The sequence below is a fragment of the Tenrec ecaudatus genome, chromosome 8 (genome assembly GCF_050624435.1).
Source record: "Tenrec ecaudatus isolate mTenEca1 chromosome 8, mTenEca1.hap1, whole genome shotgun sequence".
NCBI classification, from domain to species: Eukaryota; Metazoa; Chordata; class Mammalia; order Afrosoricida; family Tenrecidae; genus Tenrec; species Tenrec ecaudatus.
The window spans coordinates 8,019,867-8,031,549 of NC_134537.1; positions in this window are offsets into that span (position 1 = coordinate 8,019,867).

The window sequence follows — 11,683 nt, forward strand, 5'->3', positions numbered from 1 at the left end:
CATGACAGTCATTTATATATTATTATATAGATATAGATTTAATTCTACAACAATGTACAATCGTATTTATATATAATAATATATTATATAGGCATATAAATTATCATATCGCTATAATTTATTATCTAGCCATATGTAATAATATATGTGGATATATAATATAGGTATATCTATTGTTATATATATATTTCATTCTATAGCCATGATTGGTTTAGGAATGCTATTTATAACACGTGCATTGATTATTGACGGGCATTTCTGTTGTTCCCAGTCTGGGAGTATTACAAGGACCGCAGCTTCTGTGGACATTTGTGTACAAGTCCTTGCTTGGACAGATGTTTCTTTTGGGTCCATACTAGAAATGCAGGGCTGAGCAGTGCAGTGGGTATACGTGGAATTTTTAAAGAACCCACCTGTTTCCCATTGGCACTTGGTTCAAAGTAAATTTTGGGCTCAATTTAGAGCCTTGTGAGGCTATGGTAATTCTGTAAGATACCACTTATACTCATGCATGAGCCGAGTTTTTTAGAACACTTTTGATGCAATTTTTGTGGTAAAATTAGGTGCCTCCACTGATATTTGGTTCCGCTTATACTAAGGTGACCAGATGTCCCACTTCTGGCGGGACAGTCCTGATTTTGAACAATTTTTCCCGCATCCCACGGCATTTTTAATAACGTCCCAATTTTTGGAAAGAATGCACGACAAGCTAGGGTATACAGTTTTCGGCTGCCATGTGGCTATTTCACCGGGACATGAGTTTTATCAATGGTGTCCCACTGGTGTCCCGCTTTACCAATGTTAAAACCTGGTCACCTTATCTTATTCTCAAGTATACATGGCAATTAAGTCCCTAAATTCTGAAGCACTAAATGTACTATGGCAGCTGCAATATTGATTGGTGTAAAGTTGCATCACATCAGATTAGGAAGCACATGTTTATGCCAAGATGGAAAAATCAGGTGGATAAATATTAGAGCGGAAGGGAAATTCCTCAATATGATTCATGGCATTTATGAAGAGCCAACAGTCAACATTACACTGAATGGAGAAACGCTGAGAGCTTTCTCCATGAAACTGGGCACAAGGTAAGAATTCTCACTCTTATCTCTTCGAGTCAATATTATATTAGAAGTCTGAGCCAAAACAGTAAGACAAGAAAAACAAACCAGACTGGAAGAGAAGTAAAATTATCTCTATTTGTGCATATGATCCTAGATATAGAAAGCTCAGAGTCCACTAGAAAACTTCTACAGCCAATAGAGGACTTTCACAGAGTTGAAGGTCAATAAATGAAAATCACTTGGGTTTCAATAGACCTTCAAGACAATGCATGCAAAAATCTCACTGCTTCCATCTTTATTCTGACTCACAGAGACCCGTAGGGCAAAGTAGAACTGCCCCTTTGTGTTTCCAAGACTTTCCATCTTTATAGGAGCATAAACTCTCTCCATAGAGCAACTAGGGATTTCAAACCACTTGCGGTAGTTCCACAATGTCATGGCAACTTGATAAATAGCTCTAGGGGTGGAGTCTAGCCTGTCAATCAGGCCACAGACTGGGGAAGCCTCCTGGTAGGCCTGACCTTAGCATGGGAATTCTGGGAACTTCCTCTTTCTCCCTGGAGGTGGGCCACACACTCTCTCTGCTTCACTTTCCTGCAGTTGAGACACCCAAGGGCCTGGAGGAGCCACGTGGAGACCCAAACCAGTGCTGAGATGCTTCCACCATCACTGGATCCACAAGACTTTCCACCCATTGGCTTGTGACTTTCCTGCATTTGGCATCATTGCATGTGCTGTGGGAGTCTGGAGAGGAATTTGTAGATTCATATCAGAAATATGGGCTAATATTGGGCTTATGGACTTTGATCTGGACTGGGCTAGAATGTTTTGTCAATATACAATTGCTGTTGGATATAAAGCTCTCTCATGCCCAGAGTGTCTCTGGATTTGGTTCGCTGGTCTACCGGGACTCACACACTGCTCTTGTAGTTGGTAGTTCAGTGCATAGCCACTAGACCACCAGAGCTCCTGAAATGAAAACTCTGAAAGGGACGTTAGGGAAACAATTCCATTTACAGTAGTGTTTTGGAAATAAAGCACGTAGGTATAAATCTAACGGACAATGCATTTGAATTACGGTGCTGGCAAAAAAATATGGAAAGTACCATAGATGGTAAAAAGGACACACCAATCTGTCTTGGAAGAAGGACGGCCAGAGTGCTTCTGAGAGGCCAGGATGACAAGGCTTCAACTTACAGACTTTGAGCATGTGGCCAGAAGCACCTCGAAGGCAGGGACTTTTTATTGGATGCTGCTGCTGGAAGCTCCGCCGTGCAAGCTGGATGAGTTTCGGCATCATTTCCCAAATGGAACGGCTGGGAATTCGCCACTTGCAATGTGGAATGACTTGCAAAACTAGCCAGGGAAAGCCCTGCGGACCACACAGGCTGTCCAATATACTGCTGAGCGATGAGCCCCCAGGTTGGGAGGCCCTGCACAGGAGCTGCAAAATTGTACTCAAGCATGCCAATGACTATCAAGACAGTGCCAAATGGGTGACATTTCATCCTGTTGTCCATACGGCCCCAGGAGGCAGTCGAAGCCAACATGATGGCCACTAATAACCTAAACAAACCATGTGGCCTGAGGCAATAAGTGGAAGGAGGTGAGGAACGGAGCCAACTGGAGACCGTGGGGAAGAGTGTCTGGTGATCCTTCTCTGCACCCGAGCTGGTCCAAAGTCAGTGGAGTAGCATTTTCATCCAGAAACCCTGCCAGATGACCTGCTACCAGGACAGCTAGTGGTGGACCCAAAGACAAACACGGCATTTGCTTCGGTCCCAAATCCATGCTGGGAATTCTCAACGATTCGTGAGATGCTTCTTCCTCTTTGGTTGGCATCTGTGCACAGTTGACTAGTTCATGGGCTAACATTTTCCTCTAAAGAAATACCTCTAAAGAAAATGTGAATGCGTTCAACTCCACGCAGGAGCTGCCTGCTGGTCCTCCTGGTCATTGGCAGCTTTTCCTGGGAAGAAAAGCTGCGGAAATGCTGAAGGATTCTTAGCTTCTGTGGTAATTACATAATCTGCTGTCAATTTGAGACTTAAGGGTGAAGGTCGCAGCTTGATGACCACAGTTGGTGGTGCTAATGAGACTGGATACATGCTCAGTCCCTGTGAGACATGACTAACAATGAGCCTGATGGAGCTACACTGAGGAAGCCAGAGCTCTGGGGCTGAAGAGGAGCCATGTGGAGACCTCTGCCAGCACTGACATGCTTCCACTGCCACCAGATCCAAAAGACTTTCCACCTACTGGCCTGTGATCTTCCTGCATTTGGCATCGTTGCAAGTGTTGTGTGAGTCTGAAGAGGAATTTATAGACTGGTATCAGATATAGGGGCTAATATCAGACTTATGAACTTGATCAGGACTGGGCTGGGATGTTTTCTCAATATTCAATTGCTCTCGTATATAAAGCTCTTTCTTATATCCATATGAGGTCTATGACTTTGTTCCTCTAGTCAACCTTGACTAACACAGCTTCTTAGGGATAGACTGAGGGAAAGTCTCGATACGTCCAGGTAAGGTGACTACCCCAAACAGGAGGGGCCTCGCCTTCCCCCAGGCCTCTGACAGTGTGGCGTAGTGGTTTGGAGTCAAACGGGCCTTGGTTCAGATCTCCGTACTGGCACTTCCTCAGTGTCCCTTCGTTTTCCCATCTGGAAATGAAGGCAACACGCCACATGGGGTGGTGCAAGGGTCCAACTAGATCATGTGAGTAGAGATTACTTTGCCCATGGGAAGTGGCAACATAGTGATAGATGTTTCACCAACCCCAATACTACCAGGTGTAGACAATCATGAAGCCAGAGTAGAATGTCAACGAAGCCTACACAAAGGCCATTGGACATGTCCCAGATATTACATGTCCTTATGTCCCCGGGGCACAGTTAGCACTTGGTAGATATTTGATGACTAAATATCTGAATGAGTATGTGCTAGTCCATCTAAGACATGCAGGCGAGAGCCTAGGGCCTGGGAAACGCTAACTAAAACCCTGTGACAACAATAACACGATCAATGAACAAATAATTAATAACACACACTGTATGACGAGACAAGAAACCTCATATCGCCTCGTATCTAAGATAGATACTTCAACTCCAGTTTTTAGAGGAGGAAACCAAGGCATAGGAAACCCACCTAACTTGTCCCATTTCTATGCAGTTGGTTTGGATGGAGCCACGTTCAAGTCCAGATCCAGGAACTGAGGGTCAAGCAAAGCGATGGCAGTGGCGGGAAGCTCCAAACTTGACTGAGCTGGCTGTGGGCAAGACACGTGAACTCAGCTGGGGGCTGAAAGCGAGGGCTAACCTGGCTCTCCTAGGTGAGGCAGAGAAATCCAGGATCCCAGAGAGATGGGAAATGGAACAGAACAGAGCCAGGAGATGTGGGAGGGGCCTGCTGTTTCCATTTCAATTCTCTGAGCAGTTTTCTCGGTTGTAAGGACTGCGCACATTGCATGGGCGCACAGTGTGCCTGGAGTTAAATAAACACCAGAGAAACCGTCAGGAAACAAACCTATCAAAATGGGAAGCTGTTGATTCTTGGCACATCATCCATCTAGGTCTAAACACTTTCGAAGACAAGTGTTTCCATCTGTCTAACCCTTCCCAGAATCCCTCACCCATCTATTGACACCCCGTCAAAACTACAGTGTTGGCATCCTCAAGGGCCTCGAATCAGCCTCCTTTCCCATGTTCTTTGAGACATAAGAAGGCAGAAGGGCCATAGCAGGACTTTAGGCAACACGATTCTCATGGGCGGCACTTGCTACCTTCAAAGCATGAGCAGGTGCACTGTCATGAAAAAAAGTGTTCTCCCTTGGCCTTTTTCTCACCAACGCATTTCTCACTTCCACTTCCCCATGAAAAGCCTTGTCATCTGATCCTTCAAGAAAATCTATCAAGATTCTTGCTCTTAGGAGCTGCCAAGTCAGTTTCAACTCGTGGTCACCCAATGGACCGTTGGTCCCAATGGACTGTTGGTCGCCCAATGGACCAACAGACCACGGCTCGGTCCTGAGTCATCCTCACAGGACTGCTACGTTTGAACCCATTATGGCAGCCAATGGGTGAATCCATCTCACGGGGGGGCGGGAGAGCTTCCTCTTTCTCTGACCCTCTTCTTCTCCCAAGGACGGGCTCCTTTCCAAGGGGCTGGTCTCTTCTGATAACATGTCTAACATACATGAGACAGAGACTTGCCATCCTTGCTTCTCAGAACATGCTGAATATTCTAAGACAGATCGAGTTGTTCTTCTGGAATGTCATGGTACTTTCAATATTCTACATCATACCATAAGTCAAATGCGTCCGTCAATTCTCCTCTGGTCTTCCCTGTTGGTTGTCTAGTTTTCATATGCATACGAGGCAATAAAAAATACCCTGGCTTATCATGTCTGGGACCTCAAAGGCTCATATTCACACGAGCAGTCATCTAAGTGAGGAGTCAACCAAGTCCACACAGAGGAAGCACAGCAGCCTGTGTGATCCAAAGATGGTGAAAACAAAATCCAAATATGAAGGGAAACGTGTTAGAGCGTAAATGATGAGCACCCCATTTGTAGAACACTATGGAGGATGGTGGGACCCCAAAACCCATCTGCAAAGTATCTAGTCAGATCAGGTCTCTAGCAGATCCTCTCCAGCCACAGGCAAGACAGATGATTATAAACTTGATCCTAGGGGATTGAACCATGGTATGATATGATACTTGGTCAGCTGACCTGCCCCTTGACCCAACCCAAATTTGCTCTAGGCTCAAATATTTCTTGCTTGTTCATGGCAGAAATTTCTTCACTGGTTTTTCTAATATTGCTGATGGTTATTACCTTCTCACTCATTATTTGTATTTTTATTTCTCTCCTTTTTGTATTTTTATCTTTCTATTATTATTATAACTTTCTTCTTTCTGCTTCATTTTGGTTTTTTAATTGTTTATGTTAGGTTTCTCAGTTTATAAAACCCAGAAGGATTGGAAGAATAGAGACAATAACTGACACAAGGTTTATTGGGGACGGTGGTGGGGCTGTAGAGACAATAACTGACACAAGGTTTATTGGGGACGGTGGTGGGGCTGGGTGGGGAGGGTGAAGGGAATTGGGGAGCAACCAAAGTGGAACTGACTGTGCTGATGTATATACAGCTCTTTGCAAAAGCCCCACTGTGGAAGTGCATGTTGACCAGTGGCTGCCTTGGGTGAAGGAGGAAGAGGTTTTGCGGAGGGGCACAGAGTTTATGTAAGGGTGGTGGAATAATTTGGAATAGGAGAATGGCTGCTTGACATTGTATTATCGATGGCACTGAAGTATACATGTAGAAAGTGTTGGCTTGGAGAATGATTTCCAGCGAGGTTGTGTCATCTGCATATAGCAGGTTGTTAATAAGCTTTCCTCCCAACTTTTTCTTCATATTGCCTAGTTTTCTCAGATTATTTGCTCAGCATACAGATTAGATAAGGATGGTAAAAGGATACAACCCCGATGTACACCTTTCCTGATTTTGAACCATGCGATGCTTCCTGTTTTGTTTGAATGAATGCTTTTTGATGTATGTACAGGTGCCACGTGACAACAATTAAGTAAATACTCTGGAATTCTTGTTCTTCACAATGTTGCTCATAGTTCCTTTTTCTTCTCACACACAATTTAATCATTCGATCATATTAAGAAGAGTTGTGCAATCCTCACCACAATCAATTTCAGAGTATTTTCTTCCCATACTCATAATTGCTATGAGAAGCTCCCCATTTTCCTCAGTCTCCCCTGCCATGCCCCTAGTTACTGTCTCTACAGACAGCTACCATACCTATCCTGGATTTCAAATACAGAAAATCATACAAAATACCATCAGGAATCAAACAATTACCAAAAAAATCACAAAACAAAGCAGAAGAAAACCTCAGTCAATAAATGATTGGCACCCTCTAATGCCTTTGCATAGTCGGCAAAACATAGGTAAACATATATGACTGGTGATCATGAGAAAGCTGAATACTATGAGCCAAGATAATACCAGGGACCAACTTCTGAACAGACCATCAATCACTCACGTGCAAGTTCAGGTTGAAGCCGAAGAAAATGACAACCAACTCATGAGTGACAAAATATGACCCAGAGGATATCTGACTTGAATTTAGGGGCCATCTCAAGAAAAAAATATTTGACTTATCAACCCAACCAGATAAACCATGGGATGACCTCAAGAGCATCACATATGAAGCAAATGAAAGGTCATTACAAATAAAGGCAAGAAAGGAAATGCCCAAGGTGGATGCAGAAGAACCTCTGAACCTTCCTCTTGAACTTGGACAACCAAAGCAAATGGAAGAGCAACCAAAGCACGTGATGATGTAAGAAAGCGGAAAGGAGAATTTCGAAGGGCAGCATGAGAAGGCAGCCTAAAACATCACAATGAGATGTCGAAGACCTGGAATGATAAAACTAAAACTCTCGGGACGAACACACTCAACACTTCCCAGGCTGAAAGCACTCACTCGTGTTGGCCAAGAAATGGGCAGGAGTGCTACCTGAACAACCAGCTGGCCTAGATTCATAGTCACCAAAAAAAGAAAGGTCATCTGATCCATCAGAAAGCAGAAGTCATCGAACAAGATCATTTATATCACATACAGGTAAAATTTTGCTGAAGATAATTCCAAAATGGTTGCAGCAGCACGTTGACAAGTAGCTGCGAGAAGTGCAAGCTGGATTCAGAAGAAGACCTGGAAGGAGACATCACTGCTGATGTCAGATGCATTTTGAGCAAAAGCAGCGAATACCTTAAAGATGTTTACTTCGAATGTTTTGTTGGCTATTGAGATTACCCCTTTGTAAAACAAAGAAACAAAACAAAAGAGTTGCCATATTGTTCTCAGGTTAGCTGTCTGCCTAGAAATTAACTGGTTCAGCAGATCTCTTCAAAGTGCTGTGTTGACCGAAACTTGGGAAGAAGGGGGAGCCCTGGAATCAGAGTGGTTACACGTTGGGCTAATTGAAGGTCAGCAGTTCGAAACCACCAGCCACCCTGCCGGAAAAAGAGCAGACTTTCTACCCCAATAAGGAGTCACAGTCTTGGAAGCTCCCACGGTCAGTTCTACCCAGTTCTAGAGGGTCGCTGTGAGTTGGCATATACTCAGTGATAGTGAACTTGGTTTGATTAGAGAAGGCATCTAATGGCAACTGAGACAAGTGTATGACTAAGAGAACTTGGCTGCAGCCGTCCACTGACCTTGGAGACATGTTTGAGCACATTTTGCTTGGCATAAACCTGTGCAGGTGTGAACTGGAAAACTAGTGGCCGTACTTCTTTTACTTCGCCTCACACTCATTGGCAGTCATGGGTTGAAGTGTATTCTCCCGAAATGTAAGTCAACTTGTCTGGTTCATGATTCTCTTAACAGCAGCTAAACAATTAATACGTTAACATAGCCAATCCTTGCAACCATCTCTGTACCAAGTATTCTTTTACCCCCATCAGGAAATAGGCACAGAGAATGTAAGTGACCAGCCTAAGAGGAAGGCCACACAGCCAGCAAATGGTGGACCCAGGTCACCTGAATGCGATGCCACAGCTCTATCTGGACCACTGTCGGGCCTCACAGTCAGGCCTCCAGGAGTGTCATAGATGGGTTTGTGTGCCAACTTGACTCCCATAGCAACATGTGGGAGGAGTTTAGCCTGTCATTCAGTTCGCAGCTTGATTGGAGGACAACTGAGATAAATGGCTCCCTGGAGGAGGTCCACGCTCTGTCTCTGTCCTCACCTTCCTGTTGACAAGACACGTGGAGCCCCACTGAGACCTGGGAGAGCCTTGGAGATGCTTCAGCCGCCACTGGATCCACAAGACTTTGTACCCACTGGCCTGTGATCTTGCATTTTGTATCATTGAGTGTGCTACGTGAGTCTGAGGAGGGATTTGTGGACTCGTAACAGATTTATGGGCTAATAGCGGACTTATGGACCTGATCTGGACTGGACTGGAGTGTTTTCTTAATATAAAACTCCTTCTTATACATATATGAGTCTCTCTGGTTTTGTTTCTCCAGTCAACCCAGTCTAAAAAAAGCAGGGACTGGGGACAAGACGGTCCACTGGTTTGACGAATGTTTCATGGGCATCTACAACATCAGCAGTTTGGTGCTGGGCTATAGGGACACATGATGAATGGGATGGGTCCTGAATGAGACCAGGACCCTGGAGGTCGCTCCATTGAGGCCAGTAACATGCACTGAGCTGCCTTGGAGGGCTCCTCTGTGTGCTGACCCCTGAGAGGGGGAGCCCTCACAAACCTTCTGTTTGGGATGGCGTCTGCACTGCTCTACACCAGATGATCTGGAAGCCAGCGTTCCCCTAAGACAGTGATTCTCAACCTTCCAAATGCCACAACCCTTTCATACAGTTCCTCATGTGGTGGTGACCCCAACCATAACATTATTTTTGTTGCTACATCATCACTGTCATTTTGATACTGTGATGACTCGGGCGACCCCTGTGAAAGGGTCGTTCGACCCCCCCAAAGGGGTCGTGAACCACAGGTTGAGAACCGCTGCCCTAAGAGCCTGTGCACCTCAAAGTCTGCTCCGGTGTATTTCCGTTTGTTTTCATCACTTTGGATCACCAGGTGATTATTTTTAGCGAGAATAACAACACAGCTATTTAAAGTTCTTGTTCACTGACATTCTCACAGGAGAAAAATACTGTTGTGACAATTCTGAAACTCCCTAGCCCACCACCCTCTTTATTTATTGTGTGCCTTTGTGTGCGCGTGTGTGTGAAGCCTTAGAACACAACTCTATCCATGTGGAGCTTCTTAGGGGCTTATTTTCCACCCCTGCCTAAAGACAAGCAGGCCCAGCAAAATCTTCTCAACACTGTCAAAAGTGCTTGGATGGGGATCATTGGGAAGTCTTGGTAGTGGTCACTAAACTCATACCAGATGAGTGAAGCCTCTGGCCCCCCAATCGGCTGGACTTTGGTGGTGAGTGCTGAGTCAGAGCCTTGGTCAGCTTCTGGAGAGGATATTGGATGTGGGCAGGTGACGCCAGGGAACCTCACCCATGCCTGGTGGCTGGCCTATGAGGAATGCAGGATAATAGAGCTGAGTCTGTCAATCAGAGGCCCTCTAGGTTGTGACCCAGGCTCGTCAAGAGCAGCAGGACTTGCTGGGCCCCAAGCTGAGAGGTGCTTGGGCCCCTGGAGAGGTGGCCTACTGTATAGTCATAACTCTTGAATGTGATGATTCTGAGTCTGGGCCTCCACACCTCTTGCCTTGTCCTCCACGTTTGGGCCCCCTAGATCCCTTCCCAGAACAAAAGGGAGACACCTGCCCCGCTTCTGGCCCTGCTCTGTCCCTAGTCCAGGCTGGAGCAAACAGGGAAGAGGCCAAGATGGACCACTTGGGTGGTTGAGTGTGTTCTGGTATTACTTCCCCACCCCCCGCCCCCCAGGGCCCTGCTCTCCTGGGAGGCCATGCAAAGGCCAGGAGAAAATACATACCAGGTTCTGGGGCAACATGTCCTTCCATTCCAGCCAGGTGCCAGGCGTTCTGACCCCTCTTGTTATTCTGCTCTCCCCTTTCAGCTTTCTAATCCACCTTCCCTGGCTGCGCCCCACTGCGCCCTCCAACTGGAAGTGTGATCAAACCAAGACGGTGGCTTCAGTACCATACAATCTGAGCAGGTGCCACGAGTAATTCAGGCCCAGAGTCCTTCAGAAAGGCCATGGAATAACAGTGTTAGGATGGTGAGAGTTTGAATCCTGGTCCCTTCTCCCCAAACTCCATGACCTGGGTGAGATTATTTACCCTCTCTGGGACTCAGGTTCCTCATCTGTGAACTTCAGTCATAGACCCCTTCTCAAAGGACTGTTAGAGGGGATTGCAGATCATCTGTGAAACCCGCCCCCATGGTAGTTACATAATCCTGTGTCAACTTGAGTGTCTTAAGAGTGGAGGGGTGGAGTCTAGCCTGTCAATCCGGTCACAGCCTGATGATGCCCTCTTGTGGGTGTGGCTTTCTCATGAGGATTCTGGAACTTCCTCTCTTCCTGGAGGGGGGCCACAGACACTCTCTGCCACAAGCCACATGGACCCATGCTGTTGGCAGCCAGAGCCCTGGAGATGCTTCCACCACCACTGGATCCACAAGACTTTCGATCTACCAGCCTGTGATCTTCCTGCATTGGGCATCATTGCATGTGGCTGGATGAGTCCTGAGAGCAATTTATGGACTAGTATCAGACCTATGGGCTAATATCAGACTTATGGACTTGATCTGGACTGGGCTAGGATGTTTTCTCAATGTACAATTGCTCTTTGACACAAAGCTCTCTCTTACACACCTATGTCTCTGAATTTGTCTCGCTAGTCAACCCAGCCTGACACACATTAGGTGTGTAATCACACACACACAATCTCCACAGCCTCACCAGAACAAAGGATAACAGTGAACAGCAAGCACCCACCCAGCATGCCCTGAGCTCTAGGGTAGTTCTAGAACTTTCTAGTCTAATCAGAACCCTAGGAGCTAGGTTAGATGATTACAACACTCTGTTTCCAGAGAAGAAAAATGAAAGCTTAGAAAAGTTCATTGCTGGTTCAAGGTCGCCTCATA